General features: G+C 41.5%; 1 long non-coding RNA gene across 1 annotated transcript in view; it reads right to left on the bottom strand.

Annotated features, from left to right (window-relative positions):
* LOC137321988 (uncharacterized) overlaps nucleotides 1-23,704 on the bottom strand; it is a 228,285-nt gene that overhangs the window by 51,167 nt on the left and 153,414 nt on the right. Inside the window, exon 2 of the long non-coding RNA XR_010962937.1 lies at nucleotides 5,595-5,639. This is a non-coding gene — a long non-coding RNA (uncharacterized lncRNA). The remainder of the gene's footprint in view (nucleotides 1-5,594; nucleotides 5,640-23,704) is intronic.

The following is a 23,704-nucleotide window of genomic DNA, read 5'->3' as shown; positions in this document are numbered from 1 at the left end:
CAATCTGTCCTGCATATGATCTGTTACGGGAAAAATAATTTTCATAAAAACTGTTAAAATAAGAATGATTTCTGTCCTTAAATGAATTTCAAAATTATTCGTTCAAAATGGAACATACTAGTCATATTATAATTGGAGCATTAATAGCATTTCAAAAAAAGGCTTATACATATAGATACATGTGAACATTAAATAACTGAACACAATTGTTTCTTTAGTCCAGCCCCTGTTACTACTTTCATATATTTCCAGTTTCTTCATCTTTCTATTTCTATTTAGCTACATCTGTTTCACCAAAGTCTAACATTTTCCTTCCTCTCTCTCTCCCACACACACACACACACACACACACATACACAAAAACAAAAGAAGAAGAAATGGGCCCATAGCCTGGCTACAACTGACCTTCAGGGGTTAAGCAGCTGAATACTGAGTGCATTTCCAAGAGAGAATAATACAGTGCTTTGGTATAACCACAGTTCTGGCTAACACATGTCACTTCTGTTTGGAAGATAATTATTTACAGGTATTTGCGCTGTATAAAGGATGTGATAAAATACTGCAATGCAGAAAGACTAGATTGGGGCGGGCGGGGGGGGGGGCATGGGGGAGGGAGAGGGTATAATGTGTAATGAATACAACATGGGGTTTTGCAGTTGAACAGTTTGAGTGGCTGATCTCCCAATCTGATTAGGCCTGATAAATCAAAGCTGCATATTCCAACAGAACTATCAAGAAGGCTAGTTCTTTTAAAGGAGCGCCATTTGATCTTATGCATGCACAAAGGAAATTATAGCGCAGTACTTCCTTAGAAATTCTCTTATCTGAAATATTAAGACTCGAGCACTCATTGCATCCACCACCGACAAGAAATAATGCTTGTGTGTGTGTGTGAAAAACGCAGGTTGATTGAAGTGATTATCAGTCTGAGGTAGCGCCTTGGAAACCAGCTGATACTAATAAAACAGCCTTTAAACTGACAAACTCCTCTTCCTGTGATCAATCTTTTCAATGTTTTCTGGCTATGTTTTACTGCAGTCTTCAGCTCGTGCCGAACAGTCTTGAAGACTAATATGGCAGGTTGTTGCGAGCTTGTCCAGTGTCCCACAAACACACTGATTACTAGAATGATAATGAACCAGAAGGTGTGTTTTTATGGGAAGTTCTAGTGCAAGACAAAGTTTAAGTGTGCAATAATAAGATGTTGTTGAGATTATTAACGTCGTCAGATTCTGAGTGGCTTGTTTGTGGTGTTATTAGCCAGAGGTTCCCTACAGTGTAATGAACTGTGTGTTAGGATGTATTTACTGTAGTTGTGGGAATTGTAAGTAGCTGTTTAGGTAAAGGCAGCCCAGTTATTTATATCAGCGGCGCAGGGTGTGACTCTTGCAAGAGTGAAAATAGAACTTCTTATCATTAATGTACATAAATTCAAATGTGTGTCAGGAATGAAGCATGCTGTGTTCATTATTGCGTTTCACTGGCTATAGAAGAATACCAAAGGGAGTGGTGAGCAATAATTCTGCCTATGTGGGAGGTGCTTTTCTAATATATATAATTTAAAGTAATTTTGAAATTTAATGGTAATTTTTACCATACATGGTTGAATTTGAATCCATACTGGGGACTTGACTGCAAGCCTTTTCTCTGTCCATGGTGATACATTTTAAATAGGACTGGAATTCAAAGTCATTTCTTCTCCAAGTGGTAGCACAGAAAAGAAAAAGAAAGACTGGCAATTATAGCATCTTTCATGACCTCAGGACGTCCCAAAGCATTTTACAGTCCATGAAGTCCTTTTGAAATGTAGTCACTGTTGTAATGCAGGAAATGCGGCAGCCAATTTGAGCACAGCAAGGTCCCACAAACAGGAACAAAATAAATGACCAGATAATCTGTTTATGGTGGTGTTGGTTGAGGGATAAATATTGGCCAAGACACCGGGGAGAACTCCCATGCTGTTCTTCGAAATAGTACAATGGGATCTTTAATGTCCACCTGAGAGGGCAGACGGGGTCTTGGTTTAACGTCTCCTCTGAAAGATGGCACCTCAGTCAGTGCAGCACTCCCTCAGTACTGCACTGAAATGGCAGCCCAGATTTTGTGCTCAAGTCTCTGGAGTGGGACTTGAACCCACGACCATCTGGCTCAGTGGCGAGAGTGATACCCATTGAACCACAGCAAAAAAAGAAAACCGATCATTAAAATGACCCTACTGCTTTCCCAAATCTGGCAGAGAATCACATATCATGTGAGCTTTGAGAAGGAAAATTAGACTCACAATATTTTAGAATATTGTTGATGGTTCTGTTAGGAATTGGAAATATAATGGAAGCTTATGGATGAAGTTAAGAACTTACTAGTTAATTGCAGCCTTGGGTTTTGTTAGGTAATCATTTCATGTCATCTAAGTGATACTCATGATAACATATTATGGGAGTGGTTCCCATATTGGAACCCAACTCTACCCACTTTCATCCGTGAGTTTTAGTGGATATATTGATCCATGTATCTCTGGGCCTCGATCCACATGCAGCTTGCCAGCTCTGGATGTTGCTGACGTGAAGAGATAGACAGAGAGTTTGAAATTGTGGCCTTGGACAAAAAGTGAATAATACTGTAGATAATAAAAAACTACTGCTCTAGATCACAAACTGCCAAGTGTGTTACACCTAGCAGAATATTCACTGTATGTTTCTAGGTTGAATTAGCAGCTCTGCTGAAGAAGCCCTGTGGCACACTTGGTACTCCCTTCAAGCAAACTGGCAATGTTACATTTTTGTTGACAGTTGTAAGGGTGCATAGGAAGGAAGTGGAAAAGCGATCCTGCCAGGATATAGTGAGGTTCCCTTTAGGGAATGAGGTGCAGAAAGCAGCCTGCAGGCGGTGGTGATGAAGAGAAGAACCAACATCAACAACAGAACTGAGGATAGAGAAGATTCTAAAGACCCAATAAGCCAGTCACCTTGTGCTTGTTATTGCAAATTAAGTTTAAATGGTGGCTTAACGGTGAATATAACCAGGACAAGATACAAACCAGCATAAGTCCACCAACCACAAGAGATGTACACTGAGATCATGGTGCATTAAATATGGCATCAGATGTGCGAGAGACATTGATACAATCAAAATACATTGAACTTTGACAAAGCACTTACTGCACGTAAGAAATAAAGTTTTCTCATAAAGCATTTGCTGATATAGCAATAGAATTCCTTGCTAATGAAGAAGTTATCTATTTATTGAATAGAGTTTTAACTTCAAAACTAACCTATCTAATTTGAAAATATACTTTGGGATACAGAACAAATAAGCACTTTTACAAAATCGGTTGAGAATGGAGAGAATAATCGGCTACTATTGTTAATTCTGCCATTCAAGTATATCAGCCATGATCTAATTGAATGGTGGAACATGCTTGAGGGACTGAATGACCAGGGTAACTTTGGCTCAACTTGAATACATTTCCTTCTTAATTTCTCTGGCCTCTTGTTTCTATGTTCCAGTCCTAACTAGGGTAGAGTTTTGGGTGTTTTGCTAAATGATAGATTCTGTTGCCTTGACCTCACAAAGGAATGTAAATAATTTCATGGCAATAGACTGGGCTGTAATTCAAGGAAAGTATGACTGATATCCAGCACTACAACACAAATCAACATGCAAAAGCTGACACCTCATGCCAAAGTACTGAGATTATGGAACAGCTACAGTCACACAGTGAAAACGGTAATAATGGCTTGTAGTTGTAAATCAGTCAAAGCTAAAATGGGAATACAAAATCATGCACTGAACTGCAAGAGGTCACTCCAGACTTCCCAAATGTTAGTGCCAAAGAATTTATCAATTTTAATCTTTCCAAAACTCAACCAACAAAGAGGATAAACTTTAGCTAGATTGAAACCAAAGAACATTGACGAGAATGGGTGAAATCTCAGATCGTGCCAAAATTCTCACTACAATTATTCTGGGAAAATTAGAGAATATTTAATAGTTGATTATCTTGGTCTAACACCCTCTGAATTATGGAGAAAGAGCAGGAAGGATGTGCCCATCTCGAAGCCAAGGAAGATAAAGTGCATCATCAATACAATGTATGGGTAACTATAACTGGGCATTGTAATCAACTGAAGCCTTAGCTCAGTGGTAGTACTCTCACCTCTCAGTCAGAGGGCCATGGGTTCCAAGCCCCACTACAGAGACTTGAATATATTATCTAGGCTGATACTTCAGTGCAGTACTGAGAGAGAGAGAGAGCTGCACTGTTGGAGGTGCCATGTCCGGCCTCTTGGATAAATGTAAAAGATCCCATGACATGATTTGAAGACAATCAGGGGAGTTCTCTCAAAGTCCTGCTCAACATTTATCCTTCAACTAACATCACTAAAAACAGAATATCTGGTCATGTATGACATTGTTGTCTTTGAGACCTTGCTATGTGCAAATTTGTGCAAATTGGCAACTGTGTTTCCCTACATTACAACAGTGACTACACTTCAAAAAGTACTTCATTGGCTGTGAAGTGCTTCGAGACGTTATGAGGCTGTGAAAGGCGGTATATCAGTCTTCCTTCCTCACTAGTGCATATTAGTGACTGAATATGAAGGTTACAGAGACACTTATCTTCAGTAGTGGACTAGAAATTCCTGTTTGCACTGACTTGTGCAAAGGACAATGTACAAGGTAGTAATCTACAAAAAAGAATATTTACAGAACCATAGTGGCACATTTTCCGATCAGGTGTGAGCCTGACCAGAAGTAGAATAGCGTACAATTTGCACCTGTCATTTAATCATTTAAAGCTGCTGAACCTTGCAGTAATTTCCAGGGCCAGCCTCTTTAGAGTTTTTAGGGTGAGTTCCTGGTGTCGGAAATGCCTCGAAATGAAACGCTCGCCCCTTTAGGGAAGTGACACGTTGCTGCAGGATTCAAAGGCCTGCAGCAGCTTAAAGGGGCAGGCGTCATCATCACCATTTCTACACAGGGAAAGAAGATAAATTCTCAGATTATAGAATGACTGTCAGGTCAGCAGAAGAGCAGAGAACTCCCAGTTTTTCTGATAGTCCTGTGGAAATATTGCGGCAGGAAATGAGGCGTGGTGGGGGTTGGAGGTGGCAATAATCTTTGGCACTAAACACTGCAGGGTCTCAAGGAGATCTGCCCAAGGACAATGGACAATGGTAGGAGGTGGCCTGGGCAGCAGTGAATGCCAACTCCATCATGCCCCCCACCCCCCCACTCAGCCAGTCGGTGCGAGCAGTTTAATGATTTACCAGGCCAGCTAAGGTAGAAGACGCCACCTACATTTTCCAAGAATGCAATGTTATAAGCATGTTTGCCATTTAAAATGACTGCCCCCATACACTGCTAAATGCTTTATTAGCTTAAGAATCTTTTAAATAATCTTTTTATTACTTTTTTAAGACTTTTAGACTAGGTATTGTAATAAAATGTGACAGTTCCCACAATGAAATCAGCCAGAACAGTCAAGACTCCTCATTTATTTAGATGGGCACCACCTTCAAGAAAAGCCATTTGGCAAATTTTATTTGTTTACAAATACCCAATGTAAAGTTGTGTCAAAATGCATCACTTACCTAGGTTGTTTTCATGATGAAAAGTACGTATGGCATTTCTTTTTTCTGAAATAAAATAAACAAACTTAATAAAGTTTTCACAAAGACAGTGTTCTTTTTCAGTATGTTGACCTGTAATCAATAACCAGTTTGCTGAAGCTTAACGATGTAGTTGGTGCAACCAATCCAGTCTAACAGCACAATATGGCATCAATTATAGCAAATATGGTGTCCAGCTTATGTTCAACGGTTCAACCATCAGTCTCCGTTGTGGTTAGTCGTTCATGTCTCCAGAACACAATCTTTTGCAAGCTTAAAAAAATCTTGTGCTGTAAGTTACTGTTCAAAAAAAGTGCTTCATTAATCATGATAGCATGTGTGTGTAAATTAGATGCAAAACAATAGCTTGAACACATGTATGTCATCATGACAATTTTAGGTGCCACTTATGCATACATGAGCCCAAGATCAATGAAGGACTTGTACATGTCTGTAAATTCACTTCTGACCATCTGGCATTTCATATGTTTATGAGGTTCTCTTACCTTTGTCCCTATTCATGAAAAGTGTTACTTTATAGTGCTTTTGCTTAGAGGTAAGGAGGCTGTTGGCCATAAAGAACAATGTGTATGTTAGCTCTGACTGGCAACATTGCAATAGTAATCTAACATCAAGAAGTACAAAAATAATCAAAATACTCTGAGGTAAAAATAATCAGGAAAATTGAGAGAATAAAGGAACTTCTTCGTATTTAATAATTTAGTGAAATGATTCAGATAACTTTCATTTTATGAATTCACTGCTTTTACAATATTAAAATTACCATAGTGTTGAGTCTAAACCACATAAAATCAAATTTAATGTGCATTATGATTATACAAATGTTTACACTTTACTATATTTGTAAGTACTTTAATAAGAGCTATATGGGTTGATATTTATATAATGTAAAGTAGATATGTACTCAGGTGGTGGTCTGATTAATTAATAGTTTGAAGATAAAAATGAAAAGCAGAATTCATTACTTTTACTTAATTCAATTGCAATAATCCGTAGTGTTATTTATTTTAGTTGCCTAACGTATCTATCTTTTAAAATTAAAGGTCTTGGGTTTGAATTCCCGTGGGGTTTTTTCCGAATGTCCGCTGTAACTCGGAGGAATGGTGCGAGCGTCGTTTACACAGTTTCTCCGGATCTTCTGCCAAAGTTACAGCGGGTGGACAGGAGAGTCCCCACGGGAATGAATGCCGCTTGTGTGTGTATGAATGTATGACGTAGTGTTGGAAATCCCTTTCAATTAGATTACAGAACTTCTGATCATGAGCCCACCGCATATAAATCCATGAGCAATACCAGGGGTGATCAGCTAGTGTATCTAGGTGAATTAGACAAATTAAAATACAAAAGGCCTCAAGGAGGAAGATGTTTTAGGTTTGTGCATGTAAGTAATTGCTGTGAGGTGAGCTGGGTACCATTTGTGCAAAATGCCGAGTTTGAGCCGCCCTTACCCAGAGAGCACTGTGAAGGATTAGTTGTGTAAAGTGTTACCTTAAGAGGGTGAAGAGTGTGTAGGTGTGCACAGTGAGCAAGGAAGAAAAGGCAGGGTTGTGCAGTGTGTTGCCTTGCCTGCCCTGCTGAGGATGTGGAACTCTCTGTGGCACTGTTCTGCAGTCCTGGAGGTGAAGGGGTTGGCACTCAGTACCTTTACCACCTCCTTCTAGGTGGCATGAGTGATAATTCCGGGTGACTTGATGGCTCCTACACTCAGGAGTCTGTGCAATGTGCCTTCAATGTCCTCCAGAAAAGGTTGGAGATCTGAATGAGTTCTTATACATATAAGATTCTGAGGAGGCTTGACAGGGTAGATATTGAGAGGTTGCTTCCCCTGGCTGGAGAGTCTAGAACTAGGGGTCATAGTCTCAGGATAAGGGGTTGGCCATCTAAGACTGAGATAAGGAGGAATTTCTTCACTCAGAGGGTTGTGGGTCTCTGGATATCTCTACCCCAAAGGGCTGTGGATGCTGAGTCATTGAATATATTCAAGGTTGAGATCGATAAATTTTAGGACTCTAGGGGAATCAAGGTGATGTGGGGATTGGGTCGGAAAGTGGAATTGAGGTGGAAGATCAGCCATGATCTGATTGAATGGCGGAGCAGACTCGAGTGGCCATATGGCCTACTCCTGCTCCTATTCCTTATGATCTTCTTCTCCTCTGGCTTGGTGCCATGCCTTGCTGCCCTCTGGACATAGGTGGTGCTTGACTGAGCATACTTCTGTACCAATACAGTAAAATTATTGGTAAGCAGTAAAGTTATTAAAGCGAAGTGAAAAAGCCAAGCACTGTTGCTCTCTTACCTATTTGTTCCCCAGTCTGCTGCTAAAGAGTGCAGGTTTAACTAGCTTTCTAAAGGCTGAACAGAACTTTCTAGATATTTCAGCTGCCTGCACCAATCAAAATGACCCAGGAAACCCATGTGTATCTCCCTCCTGAGGCCACAGCCGGACTTCTTTAGAGTCCTCTGACTGCCAGTCTTCCAGGATCGAGGGTATAGTCTTGATGCCACGGTGGCCAATGCCATTCCTGTGAAGGATCCTTGTCATAGTTGCTCCATTCAACGTTCTCTGAATAGAGTGATCATCTCTCTGTTGTAGCCACTTTTCACAATCATGAATTGCTTACCATGAAAGTAATGCATAACTCCCTCCACAAACTGGTCAGCTGCATACGGCCATTTCATTCAGCCATTTTGAATTGTACAAACCATTGTTTAGACTTGCAGTTGCCCGTAGACTTTCTATAAGCTTTTGCATGGCAATTTCCTGTAAATTGGAGAGCCAAAAAGCACGGCGCCCTCTACAGGGCAACTGGGAGCTGTGTGAACAGGGCAAGCAACTGTCTATCTCCTTAACCAATCAGATTGAAGCATCGTTAATGAGCCGCACAGACTGAACCAGGAAGTGCAAGTTAGAATAGTGAATTCAATGTCAAATCAGGTACAGCAAAATAAAGCGAAGGTAAGAAAGATTAAATTAAGAGATAGGGATAAAAGAGACAGAAAGAAAAAATAAAAAAATAAAAATTAATTTAATTTTTTAAAAATGTCCAACAACAATTAAAATCTGAAGGAATGTCACTCCACACTTGTTAAAGTTAATTTTCAGTGCCAGAGAGGTTATTTGGCAGTCATTAAGACTTACCATGCCGTTAACAGGGTACTTACATCAGAATGGATAAGCCCTAAATCTTTCTGACAAGATTAGTCTGTATGTACAGCATCAGTGCAGGAACTTCACGCTGTTCCATTCATTTGAATGGGGAGCCAATGGTGAGATGCCTTTTTTGCGCAGCTTATGGAGGAGCAGTGTATCTGGTACAGCAACTTCTGGGTTCCCGTGTTTAACCGCCAATGTGCAGTTGCTGGAAGTTGCTGTTCAATTTGCACAGAAATAACGGTGAGCGCTGTTAGCCACACAGTTATTTTCACAGCAAAATCCGGCCCATTAACTTATTGTCAGGCAGCAGGAGTTGGAGAATCACTAAAGAGTCTCACTCTTGATGAACTCTTTCAATAGAGTGAGTAGATCATACAGGTAGTTACAGAGAGTGGCATCCTGTGCGTTCTGTGGCCAATTCTGTGAGTGATTGTAACTGGCAGATTGTACTGTTCTTCAGATAGCATTAGGAAGCTATGTACAAAGAAATCTGAAATGAAGCTAACTAATATTTTAAACGCTTGCCTAGAAATTCGTTCAGTTTTTGGCCGCCAATTGGGCGTAGGGACGGATCCCTGTGCCCAAAGACATAGGCCTGAGGATCACTAGAGATTGGTCTTTGAGCCTATTGTAACAATCACGGGGAGCTGCTGGTGACTGTTGCACCTCCAGAGTCAGCTCGCCGATCACCACGGGACCAAGCTGGGCCATCTGCCTCACTGGCAGCAGCCCTGAAGTACATCCTGGGCAGGGGAGGAGAATGGGAAGGGGTCTAGCATAGTCCGGCTCCTGCTCCTCCTTTCTTCACATGAGAAAAAAAACGTACCTGTTTATTGGTAGCCGCTAGTTAGGTCGCAGCAAATGCTGGAGAACCTGCGTGGAGCAGACTGCCCAATTTCTGAAAGATGCCTTTGAACAGGCATTAGGTCCCTCATTAATATATGCAAGGCGCCTAACGCACGTTTAAGATGGCAGCTTGAATATTGCCCAAACCCAATATAGCATTGGACATATTTCAGGCATCCACAGGGCATGGGACATAGCTCCACAAAATTGGTCCTTTTTGCTCCCGTTGTGCACTCAGAAAACAGGAACAACGAGGACCAATTTCTTCCCCATGCAAGGGGCCTAATGCTTGTTTACGAGGAATGGGCGGAATCCCTGAGTATCGTCTGAGGTCATTCATCCGAAAAACGGGGGCAACAAGACCAATTTCTCCCCTTCTGTTTCTTAGAAGAAATCAAAATGCATTAACGTTTTTATTGAAGATTTGTTTAAAAGTTATTTTTCATTATTCCAATATCCAAGCTCTATTTGCTGCAGTGTAGGCACTCTGGTTACTATTTTGTTTTGTGCTCTGTGTTATCCAACTTTGTGCACTTTCTGGAGCATATTGGGAGCTTTTATCCTTTGGTTCCTCCTGTCCTTGCTGTATTTATGTGGAAATCGGCTTGCCTTGTACCAGATAATTCATTAATATAATTCAAGACAGCAATTTCCATTTACCATATATTTTGATTCAGTGCCTTTAAATCAACTTGATAACATAATCACTGTAGGCAATTTTTAAATATGATGCATTTCTTTCAAGTCCAAAAATCCCTAACCAATGCATCATAATCTGTTGATGAATGTTTATCATCCTATAAATCACACTAGCTTCATATGTAGTAGAATTGTATATGCAAGATTTATGCTAAGCATTAGTCTAATAGCATGGGAGGTATTAAACCCTACTTCAAATGTGAGTTATGGTGAACCTATTTAGCACATAGAAAGAGTGGAAAATGACAGCTTGGCTTATTTTAATCAGGTCCTTTCCTTAATTGGTGTTTAATCATTGTGTGCAATAAGAGCTGTGCTTAATTCAATTTGCAAAATTATAAATATATGCTCATTACATCAAAAGGAGAATGAAAACAGCCAAAACAACCCCCTGCTATAATTGATAACTGGGTAACGACACTGTGCCAGGTAGGAGGATTCTGCATTGCATCTCTTTAGACTTTAGTTCATATTTCCATGCAGGTTGATAATATTTTGGCAAACCTTAACCCTGAGAACAATTAACTCTTTATTATTGTTGATATAGGAATTGAGTGTTATGATTTGTGCTGCCTCCCAATAATCTTTACACACATTCACCAGTAAAAGGGAGCTTCCATAAGCGGTCTCCTAACAAACTAAACTTAACCATGCAGTGAATTGAATGTAATGTTCCTCAGAGCCAAAAAATTATTCCCTATCACTAGGTTATACTGGTTATCGGAAACAACAACAACTTGCATTTATATAGCTCTTTTTACGTATTAAAACCTCCCAAGGTGCTTCACAGGAGCATTATCAAACAAAATTTGACACTGAGCCACATAAGGAGATATTAGGACAGGTGACCAAAAACTTGGTCAAAGAGGTAGGTTTTAAGGAGCATCTTAAAGGAGGAGAGAGAGGTGGAGAGGTTTAGGGAGGGAATGCCAGAGCTTAAGGCCTGGGCAGCTGAAGGCACGGCCGCCAATAGTGATGCGATTAAAATCAGGGATGTGCAAGTGGCCAATATTAGAGGAGAACAGAGATCTCGAAAGGTTGAAGGGCTGGAGGAGGCTACAGATATAGGGAGGGACGTGACCATGGAGGGATTTGAAAACAAGGATGAGAATTTTAAAATCGAGGTGGTGCAGGACCGGGAACCAATGTAGGTCAGCGAGCACAGGGGTGATGGGTGAACGGGACATGGTGCGAGTTAGGATATAGGCAGCAGAGTTTTGGATGAGCTCAAGTTTACGGAAGGTGCAAGGTGGGAGGCCTGTCAGGAGAACATTGGAATAGTTGAAACTAAAGGTAACAAAAGCATTGGATTAGGGTTTCAGCAGCAGATGAGCTGAGGCGGAGTGGAGACGGGCAATGTTACGGAGGTGGAAATAGGCAGTTTTGGTGATGGAGAGGTCATGGGGTCATGAGGTCATGGGGTCAGAAGCTCAGCTCAGGGTCAAATAGGTTGCCAAGGTTGCGAACAGTCTGGCTCAGCCTCAGACAGTGGCCAGGGAGAGAGATGGAGTTGGTGGCTAGAGAAAGGAGTTTGTGGCGGGGACTGAAGACAATGGCTTCGGTCTTCCCAACATTGGAGGAACGTAAATTCTGACACCGTATAGTATCTGCTATTAAATTCAGTTAGCAACAAACCAGAAAAGACTTCAGAGCTTCAAAACATGTGAGGGGTAGGGGGGGAGAGGGTGATTTTCCTCAGCCTGATGTTGTTCAAGAACAAGTGAAAGGGAAAAGCGTAGAGCAGCGGAAAGAAAGTGTAGTTTAGACACTACAGACAAAGTGAAAACTAGAAGGCGTAAGGTGATTAACCCAGCATCAAAGCTGAAGGTCAGGCTAGGGTGTGTGGCCCAACTAAGAGTTCTATATACAAATGCACGGAGTATAAGGAATAAATTAAATGAACTACAGGTTCAAATTCAAATTGGAGGGTATGACATGATAGTTATTACTGAGACATGGCTGCAGGATGGTCAGGATTGGGAACTAAATATATCAGGTTATAAGGTCTACAGGAGAGATAGGGAATATGGAAGAGGGGGAGAAGTAACCTTAGTGATTAGAGATGAAATCAATTCAATGATAAAGAAGGATATAACGAGAGGTAAGCAGTCAACAGAGACCTTATGGGTTGAAATGAGAAATAGGAAAGGATCTAAGACTATAGTGGGAGTTGTACATAGGACCCCTGGCAGCAGCTCTGAAGTGCTAGATTGTATAAATGCAGAGATTAGACAAGCGTGTAAAAGGCATAGTGATCTTAATGGGGGACTTCAACCTTCACATAGATTGGGGAAAGCAGACTAGCAACTGTCAGAAAGGTAGTGAATTTCTTGAGTGTGTCCAGGATAGTTTTCTACAGCAGTATGTCCTAGAGGCAACAAGGGGGCAAGCCATACTAGATTAAGTAATGAGTAATGAACCAGATTTAGTTAACAGCTTAACTGTGCGTGAACATCTATCCAATAGCGATCATAACATGATCGAGTTCAATGTAGTGTTTGAAAGGAAAAAAAGTGAATCAGCTGCTAAGATTCTAGACTTGGGCAAGGCCGACTTCAATGGGATGAGACAGAGACTGTCCACAGTAAACTGGGCAAATCTGTTAATGGGTAAAACGACTGATGATCGGTGGGAAATGTTCAAAGAAACATTTAACGAGATACAGAACCGGTTTATACCCCTGAAGGGCAAGAACTCTACTTGCCAAAAAAAACAGCCATGGACAACTAAAGAGGTAAGGGACAGTATAAGATGTAAGGAAAGGGCATACAAAAAGGCAAAAAATGGCACAGATCCTGGCGAATGGGAAAGATACAAAGATCAACAAAGGGTCACAAAACACATAGTAAGAGCTACAAAAAGAGAGTATGAAAAGAAACTTGCAAGGGATATCAAAACCAATACGAAGAACTTTTATAGTTATATTCGGAAAAAGAGGGTGGTCAGGAGCAGTGTTGGCCCCTTAAAAACTGAAAGTGGGGATATTGTCATTGACAATGGGGAAATGGCGGACATGTTGAATAATTACTTTGCGTCAGTATTTACAGTAGAAAAAGAGGATAGCATGCCGGAAATCCCAAGAAAACTAATATTGAATCGGGGACAGGGACTCGTTAAAATTAACATAAGTAAAGCAACAGTAATGAAGAAAATAATAGCAATAAAGAGTGACAAATCCCCAGGACCAGATGGTTTCCATCCCAGGGTTTTAAAGGAAGTAGGTGAGCAGATTGCAGATGCCCTAACTATAATCTTTCAAAGTTCTCTAGATTCAGGAACTGTCCCTCTAGATTTTAAGAAAAGAGAGAGAGGGAAACTGGGGAATTATAGACCAGTTAGCCTAACATCTGTTGTGGGGAAATTGCTGGAGTCTATAATTAAGGATAGGGTGACTGAACACCTCGGGAATTTTCAGTTAATCAGGGAGAGTCAGCATGGATTTGTGAAAGGTCGGTCGTGCCTGACAAACCTGATTGAATTTTTTGAAGAGGTGACTAAAGTAGTGGACAGGGGAATGTCAATGGATGTTATTTATATGGAGTTCCAGAAGGCATTTGATAAGGTCCCACATAAGAGACTGTTAGCTAAGTTAGAAGCCCATGGAATCGAGGGAAAAGTATGGACTTGGTTAGGAAATTGGCTGAGTGAAAGGCGACAGAGAGTAGGGATAATGGGTAAGTACTCACATTGGCAGGATGTGACTAATCGAGTCCCGCAGGGATCTGTCTTGGGGCCTCAATTATTCACAATATTTATTAACGACTTAGATGAAGGCATAGAAAGTCTCATATCTAAGTTTGCCGATGACACAAAGATTGGTGGCATTGTAAGCAGTGTAGATGAAAACATAAAATTACAAAGCGATATTGATAGATTAGGTGAATGGGCAAAACTGTGGCAGATGGAATTCAATGTAGACAAATGTGAGGTCATCCACTTTGGATCAAAAAAGGATAGAACAGGGTACTTTCTAAATGGTAAAAAGTTAAAAACAGTGGATGTCCAAAGGGACTTAGGGGTTCAGGTACATGGATCATTGAAGTGTCACAAACAGGTGCAGAAAATAATCAATAAGGCTAATGGAATGCTGGCCTTTATATCTAGAGGACTGGAGTACAAGGGGGCAGAAGTTATGCTGCAGCTGTACAAAACCCTGGTTAGACCGTACCTGGAGTACTGTGAGCAGTTCTGAGCATCGCACCTTCAGAAGGACATATTGGCCTTGGAGGGAGTGCAGCGTAGGTTTACTAGAATGATACCCGGACTTCAAAGATTAAGTTACGAGGAGAGATTACACAAATTGGGGTTGTATTCTCTAGAGTTTAGAAGGTTAAGGAGTGATCTGATTGAAGTTTATAAGATATTAAGGGGAATGGATAGGGTGGATAGAGAGAAACTATTTCCACTGGTTGGGGATTCTAGGAGTAGGGGGCACAGTGTAAAAATTAGAGCCAGACCTTTCAGGAGTGAGATTAGAAAACATTTCTACACACAAAGGGTGGTAGAAGTTTGGAACTCTCTTCCACAAAAGGCAATTGATACAAGCTCAATTGCTAAATTTAAATCTGAGATGGATAACTTTTTGGCAACCAAAGGTATTAAGGGATATGGGCCAAAAGCAGGTATAAGGAATTAGATCACAGATCAGCCATGATCTTATCAAATGGCGGAGCAGGCATGAGGGGCTGATTGGCCTACTCCTGTTCCTATGTTCCTATGATGTTGTATGTGCCAATTTCTAGGTTGTTAGTCAGAGGAAAAAAGGACAGAAGCTTTTGTGCAGGAAACGCATTTTTGGTGGCATCCCTGGTTTAGTCAGGAAGCTTTCTCCCGAAACAGGCAAGAGCATGTAAATTCAATGAGAATAATGTCATAAAACCTTCCATGGTGTTTTTAAGGATTCTACCTGGTGGTCAGTCGAAAAGAAGACCTTCAGATTGGAGGTTCTGTAAAGGCAATGCCAGTAACCTCCTGGCAACTCAGGTACGTTTAAAAAGAAACTTTCAACAGGGCTTCAGCGTGGGGCTGAAGGCCAACTGGTTGCTGTTTGTGTCAGCAGCCAGCTGGTCCAAAAGCTACTGGGAAGTTGCACTGCCACAGGTCTTTATGGCTTGCAGCAGCACACGACATGCCTTGCCCATTCTGGTGTGAGCGTTGATTCCCAGTCGCTAGCCCTTTCCAGCCTTGTCCGGTCCAATTAAATGAACTGAACTTGGAAATACAGCCAGATTCAGCTGAGATCAAGTTGGGGGCTTGCAAAATGTGCACCTCTCGACTTATGCCGTTTACCATTCAGCCTTTTCATCTCAAGTATATGTAGCTGTCAATTATACAAACACTGCCAGGTCAAGGGGAGGAATCAGGGAACTTTTTGTGCTTGACACGAAGTGGAGCCACTTTACGCCTGCGTTGCTTGTTTCTACCTATTCCACCTTCTTTTTACATGGTTCTGTTATCGCTGCAATTGATAACTGGTCTGCTGGGGATATTGGGCTTTTCCATTTTCATCAGTGGCGCCTCGCTTATCGATAGTTCACCATAAAATAAATGAGTTTCCCTTGTTAGGCAGTGGTCCCCATTTGTAACTCTTTGGGTCAGTAATGGAGCAATTGAAACTCATATCGATGGCAACTCTGCACTATTCGTAATAGTGCACTCGATATTTTGTGGGTTTTATCTGTCAGTTTAGGTTCATAGCAGTTGGAGCCCAAAACATAAAATTCCTTCAGTAAGAATGCATTCATAGGCTAAGAATGTTTAAGCAAGTTCTCCAAATGAAACATTTACATTTGAAATGGATATTAATCTGCATGCTTCTTGTTAACAGTGCATGCGAACAATTGTAAAATCATAGGAATTCCAGCACAGAAGAAAGCCAGGTGGCTCACTGCACCTGTGCCAGCTCTTCAACTGGAGCTGTTTACTCGAATTCCCTTTCTCCGTCATTTCCCCAGGAATCCTTTTATATTCTTCCTTTTCAAATACTTATCCAATTTCATTTTAAATTATGTTTTTGGTCTCTACCTCAATAGCCACTTGTGGTAAAGCATTCAATGTTCTAATAACCTTCTGTGTGAAAAAAATAATTCTAACTTCCCCGAGTGATCATTTATGCTTGCTTGTTGCTGATTCAGCAGCCAGTATCACTATTTACCCTCACAAAAGCATTCCAGTTGTGGAAGCCCCTACTCAATCGCTTTGAACCTTCTCTGTTCCAGTGAAAAAGAAACTTTTTTTGAGCTTTTCTTCATATTATAACCTTTCATTCCTGCTTTCATTGTATTGAATCTCCATTATGTTCTTTTTAGAGCCTTTCTATCCTTCCTATAAAGGGGTGCCCAACATTACACACAATGCTCATACTATGGCCTAATTAATGTCTTGCATACATTCAACACCACTTTTTTGCTTTTGTATTCAATGTCCTTCTAAAACTTAGGATCCCATCTTCCCTTTTTACATCTTTCTCTACCTGCTTTGCCCACCTTTAAACATTTATGTATTTACATCCCTAGATCTCTCTCTTCCTCCACTCTGTTAAGAATCTTATTGTTCTGAGGATGTTTCTTTTCTCTGTCTGTTTTCCCAAAATGTACCACTTCACATTACTCTGCATTGAAAGTGCATCTGACACCTATCTGCCCACTCTGCTAACCTATTTATGTCCTCCTGAAATCTCCTGTATTCTTTCTTACAGTTTGCCAGGCATCCTAAATTGGTACCTTTAGCAAATGTTGATGTTATTCCGACTATTTATATTAATGAAAAATGAAAGAGGTCCTAACACAGGTCCCTGGGGGCACCATTATTCATATCCAATCTAAAAGCATTAATTTACTCTTTCTCGCTCTTTCTCATTGTGCTCGCACCATCTCTCTATCTATACAGTGATTTCCCATCAATGTAATATGCCTTAATTTTTGCAATAAATCTCTTAGGTGGCACCTTATCAAACACTGTCCAAAAACCCAAATATGCAACATTTACTGCATAACCTTTATGTATACACTCTGTGATTCCCTCAAAAGTTTCAATTAAATTAGACAAGCAAAACACTGGGTCGGCCACAACTGGAGTATTGTGTCCAATTCTGGGCGCTGTACTTTAGGAAAGATGTGAAGGCCTTGGAGAGGGTGCAGAAAAGATTTACTGGAATGGTTCCAGGGATGAGGGACTTCAGTGGATAGACTGGAGAAGCTGGGGTCGTTCTCTTTAGAGCAGAGACGGTTGCGAGGAGATTTGATAGAGGTATTCAAAATCATGAAGGGTCTAGGCAGAGTAGATAGAGAGAAACTGTTCCCATTGGCGGAAGGGTCAAGAACCAGAGGACACAGATTTAAGGTGATTGGCGAAAGAACCAAAGATGACATGAGGAAAAACTTTTTTACGCAGTGAGTGGTTATGATCCGGAATGCACTGCCCCAGGGGGTGGTGGAGGCAGATTCAATCATGGCCTTCAAAAGGGAATTGGATAAGTACTTGAAGGAAAAAAATGCAGGGCTACGGGGAAAGGGCGGGAGAGTGGGACTAGCTGAATTGTTCTTGCAGAGAGGTGGCATGGGCTCGACGGGCCGAATGGCCTCCTTCTGTGCTGTAACCATTCTATGATTCTATGGGCGCTAAATTGGGCCGTGTAGTGCTATACGGCCTCTCTGACATCCAAGTTGGCGCAGATAGCGAACGCTGGAATCATGTAAAGTAGGGACAAAATGGCTTCAATCAGTGTGCAATGCTGATTTAAAGTGATGGACACCATTTTGGGACTTAACGCTCAACTCAACGCACAGTCTTAACCCCAACCATCTGAACGTGTCTTAGAGTGCCTGGAGGATCCCCCACCGGCGCTATTTAAAGGGACCATGCAGGATTTACAGGTTAGTGACTGGATTATTGCTTCTGGCTGCCGAGGCATTTGTAACTGTTCTTGGAGGTCTCCTAGACTTGAATACTAGGACGCAGGGACATTTAGAGCCAGGACGTGCAGGCGTGAAGTTAGGAAATGTTTCTACACGCAAAAGGTGGGAGACATTTGGAACGCTCTTCTGCAGACGGCAGTTGATGCTAGCTCACTTGTGAATGTTAAATCTGAGATTGATAGATTTCTGTGAACTAAGGGTATTAAGGGATATGGAGCTAAGGCGGGTAAATGGAATTAGGTCACAGGTCCACCATGATCTCATTGAATGGTGGAACAGGCTCGAGGGGCTAAATGCCACTGCCACTGGCTGCCTCCTGATATGCGCCATCTTTTCCTGCAAGAAAGCAGGACGTGTGTCTGGGTGATGTGGCTGTCATGGTTGAATAGCTGCCGGTGTGTGTGGCCTGTGAGTTGTGGGTGGGCGACTTGCAATGGTGGTAATGTGTAAGGGTGAGAGGAAGCATCTGGTTGGAAGAGTTGAGTACTGATGGAAAGAGTTTGTTGGTATGTGGGTGATGGGGTGTGTACTGCGTGGTGCAGTTGGTAGGAGACGCCACTTGACAGTTGACCTCACTCACCTTGACCACTCATGTCAAAGAATTGAACTTCTTCCTGCACTGCATCCATGTTCATGATGCTGTGCGCCTGGCATTGACTTTGTCTCCCGCTGCCTTAGAGTGCCTCTTGCCCCCCCCTCCCCCGTGGATATAGGATGTCCCTCCTTCTGTCCACCTCTTGCACAAAGGTCTCTCGTGCATCAGCAGAGAACCTTGGTGCTCGCACTCTCGCAGGCCTGGTACCAACTCAAATCGGCACATTGGTGAGGTCTGGCACGCAGACTGGAGGATGTGGGATTAAGTAGTGTGCAACCTTTATTCAATGTTTTAACATAACTCTTCAGTGTGTAAACATAGGGATGGAACCTGCATCTGTGTTTTATGCGTGCGATGTCTGATCTCCGTTCAGCAAATAACAGGTACCAGCTACCTTTAAGAGATTTCTAAGAAACATCCTTCCTTTAAGAGATTGAGCTCCCCCTGGTGATGGAAAGTGCAAATTGCATTGGTTCCAAGTGCAAGGCCCGGAATGGAACCCTGATTGCAGTTGAGTCCTCGGGCCGGACGAAACTTGCATCCTGCCTGCGCGGAGTAATAGAGTATCATGCAACCTGCACCCAAAAATGGCCTTAATCCAAATTTTGTTTCCCCCTATGGTTCTATGACTTGCCCTTCCCAAATCTATCCAACAACTAGCTACATTGGTCAAACATTTTCATTGTACAAATTGAGGTTACTTCACTTGTTTCTTCCTTCATCTCCTTCTCACTCTCCTCAACTCTGAGTTTTTAGCCTATGTCAATCATTCCTAGAATCCTTCAAATCCTACTGGTTGAATAAACTGAATGCTTATTTGATGGCTTTTCCCATTTGTGGTAATTCACTTCTTACATACATTTGAAGCCAAAAAAAAATTGTAGCGCATTTTCACTTTGCTACTTGGAACTCTAATCCAGATTTGTGGAAGAACAAAATGATCAGTAATAAAAATTCTTAAAGGAATGAACAGTTTGGTAAAAAAAAAAGACACTTAACAGTAGGGCAGCAGCTGCTCATTCAGTAAGTTTTCAAAATTCTGACTCCTTTTCCAAGATATAGATTTTTTTCATTTTAGTTTTCATCTTCAACTATTGCTATCTTTTTCTTTAACTAAGTTAAACTGAAAGAATTGATCTTTTATTGATTTCTAGATATGTGTGCTTGGTGATTGATTTAATGCTGTATGTTTCACCGTATAGTTTGATAGATCAATAAATCAGCTCTAATGGCTTCTGTTTTTTTCTAAAATGTGTTGCCGAAAAAGAAAAACGTTCAGAGCAAATTGATCTTTACTCTTTACTGTTTTGGTGTTTCCAATTAAATGCCCATAAAGCATTGGATGTCTATACGGAAAAGCTCTATTGTAAATATAATGGGCCAGATTTTGCTCTGAGCGGCGAAAAAATGGTGCCCGCTGTTTGTTAGACTTGTACTTGCCCGTAGACTTTTCATGGGCTTTTTGCACGGCAAGTTCCTCTTATCCAACACACACCCTCTTCCGGACATCTGGGACCCGTGAGAACAAGGCAAGCAACTGTGTATCCCCATAACCAATCAGACTGAAGCATGTTAATAAGTAGTGCAAAGTCAGAACCAGGAAGTATAAGTTAGAATAGTGAATTCAGTGTCAAATCAGTTACAGAAAGGGTAAGAAATATTGAATTAAGAATTGTGCGATCCTATGTGAATACAAGTTCATAAGGGAAAAAAATCAGTTAATGTTGGGATGAGCATACTGCTGGCAATGGAACATCTTTTATGTAATGAATGCGTTAGAAGGAATTCAAAGTTGTTTGGTTACAGAGGATGAATCCTGCTGGGAGAAAACCAAGGGATATATTCTACAACATTTGAAAGTATTTTTTTTAAATGTAGAATATTTACACGAAATTCTTTGAGTGGTATTTATACTTAATCTGTAACTAAAACTTGGACATCTGGAGTCAGAAATCAAAACCGATGAACTGTATTTTTCCAGAATGACAAAATTTCATGTCCCTCTTACTTTTAGAAATACATTTACTTTTGGGCTTCCTGATCTGTAAATCATTTAGTGCCATACATTAGTGCCTTGTTCACATTTGGTAGTAATTTCCTCAGACCAACATCTCAACAGCCCTATACCATAATCACTTTACTGTCTATTAATAGTTTGTGTTCCCATGTCATGCTGATCTTCAGTTACAGAACTGTAATTTTCCTTCCTTTTTGTTAGTGAAGCATGAAGGGACCTACCAGTACAGTTTGTGTTTGCAATTGAGCCTGAAAACAGCTGTAATATCTCATTTACATGAATGAAAACTGAAAGAAGTATCAGACGATTTGTATAATGCCCTCGGTGTTATAATTTTTACAGCCCCAAATCAGAAGCTTCATGCATTTTTCAAAGTTTTTAAAATCTTTGCCATTTTGTGATTGACAACGAATGTTTGAACACTGGAGCCTGGGTTTGAAACCAGCCCAAACTAAAGAGTTGAAGGTCAACTTGATCTTATAACGATCAAGTGAACTGGATTTGGACAGTCTCATTTTAGTTGCTAGTTGGCACGAGTACAGCACAAAGTACCTGTAGCTCAGCAGTAAACTGGCAGTCTCATTCAGACCATAAGGGTGCCTGACGTGGGTAAATCAAAATGTCAGGCGAGAGGCACTTTACCAATTTGGAGGTTAAGGCATATCGTTTGAGCAGTTTAGCGGGGTAGTTTTATTTTGCAACTGCACCCTTGTCAAATATTTGGAAATTATACACCTCAGAATGTAAACCATAATAGCTAGCAAAAATCACAATCTTTATTAATAGTATTCAGCTGAATAAATGTATACAATCTACTTTCTTCTTGAGCTTGATCCAAGATTAACCGCAAAAGCTGTAAGAGTCACCATCTCTGTACAACGCATGCAATATATGGATAATATTTTAGAACAGATGGACAAGACAGGAAGGGGAGCCACAGAACTGCAGGAACTGCACTCCTACTGCATTCCTTGCCCAACTACTAATTTACAGAACTGCTAATGCAAAGTGGGACAGACTAAGGACAGATCTAGTAGTCTAAAAATGGGCCTCCATGAGTCGCAGTAGAATTGTTTACCACCACATTTTGTAACCTCATGCCCTGGGACATCCCTCAATACTCCATCACGATAAAATTGGGAGACCAACCCGGGTTCAAGGATGAGCGTAGATTAGCATGTCAGGAGGAGCACCAGGCATTGAATGAGCTACCAACCTAATGAAGCTACTACACAGGGCGACCTGCATGTTGAACAACAAATAGACAGCGTCAGGTGGTCCCAAGCCAATGGATCAGAGTAAAGCTCCGTGGCCCTCCCCCGTCCAGTCAAGAATTGTGGTCCAGGCAACTAGCAGGAGGAGGAGGCTCCATGAACACCCCCATCCTCAACCTTGTTGGAGCCCAGCACACGAGTGCAAAAAACAAGGCTGGAGTGTTTGCAAGCAACTTCAGCCAAAAATGCCAAGTGGACGGTCCTGTATCGCCATCTCCTGTGGTCCCCACAATCATAGTTGTTAGTACCCAGACAATTCACTTCAGTCCATGTGGCATTAAGAAGCAGCTGAGTGCAGTGGATATGGTGAAGGCTATCAGCCCTGACACCATCCCAGCTGCAGTGTGGGCTGTTTAGCTTCTCTGTTGACATCTCCTCTGATAATGACGCAGCACATGCCACCCTATAGCAGGAGCTGAATAACATCCAAGCTTGGGTTGACAAGTGGCAGGTAACATTTGCACCACAAAAGTGCCAGGTAATGGCCATTATGAACAAAAGAAAGCCCACCCATTGCCCCTTGACCTTCAGTGGCACCACCATAGCTAACTCCCTTATCATCAACATCTTGCAGGTCACCATTGATCAGAACCTTAACTGGACTGGCCATATGAACACTGTGGTTATGAGCAGGACAGAGCCTGGGTAATCTGCAATGAGTGGCTTATCCCCTTAGCCCTCAAACCCTCTCCACCACCTACAAGGCTCAAGTCAGGAGTGTGATGGACTACTCACCAGTTCCCTGGATGGATACAGCCACAACAGCACTCAAGAAGCTCGACCTTCATCATCCAGGACAGAGCAGTTTGCTTGACCGATGCCCCATCCATTGGACTTACTATCCACCCTCTCCATCACTAGTGCACTGTGGCTGTTATATGTACTACGTACAGAATGCACTGCAGCAACTTACCAGTGTTACTTCAACAGCACCTCCCTACCATCGAGAAGGACAATAGCAGCAATGTTGTGGGAACACCATCACCTCCAATTTTCTTTCCAGCTCACATATCATCCCAGCATGGACATATATCGAGGTTCTTCATCATCACTGGGTCCATACCATCACCACAAGGATTGCAGTGGTTCAAGGAGAAGGCCCGCCACCTTCTCAGAGCAACTAGGAATCAGCAATAAACGCAACCTTGCATCATCGCCCACATCCTGACCAGGGTGTGGCTACTTCTGGAAAACCTTTCCATATTCAAGTGTCTATATAACAATTTTTCTTTCCACTATCACATTCTACTCTCCAAACTTTTTGGTTTTCTTCCATACCCCATATGGGGGATAATTTTGATTTTGGCCGATAATGTAAAATGCACGGTATCAGCTTGGCCACCCGTTAAACACCTCTCCCGATTTTCATTTCCATTAACTTCAGAGTTCAGTGAATCAGAATTCAGAGCTGAAATTGTATATTTTACACTATCATCTATGGTCAAAATGACATTCTCCAACTACAACCTGCTGTATGTCGGCAACAAACTTGCTTCTCTCACACCATGTATCTGTGGGCTGTAACCTAAAATCTGATGATCTTAACACTAAACTTTATTTTTTTTTATTG

The sequence above is a fragment of the Heptranchias perlo genome, chromosome 5, assembly GCF_035084215.1.
Source record: "Heptranchias perlo isolate sHepPer1 chromosome 5, sHepPer1.hap1, whole genome shotgun sequence".
Lineage (NCBI taxonomy): Eukaryota > Metazoa > Chordata > Chondrichthyes > Hexanchiformes > Hexanchidae > Heptranchias > Heptranchias perlo.
Note: the sequence above shows the minus strand (reverse complement) of the source record. Positions and strands in the feature narration are given on the sequence as shown.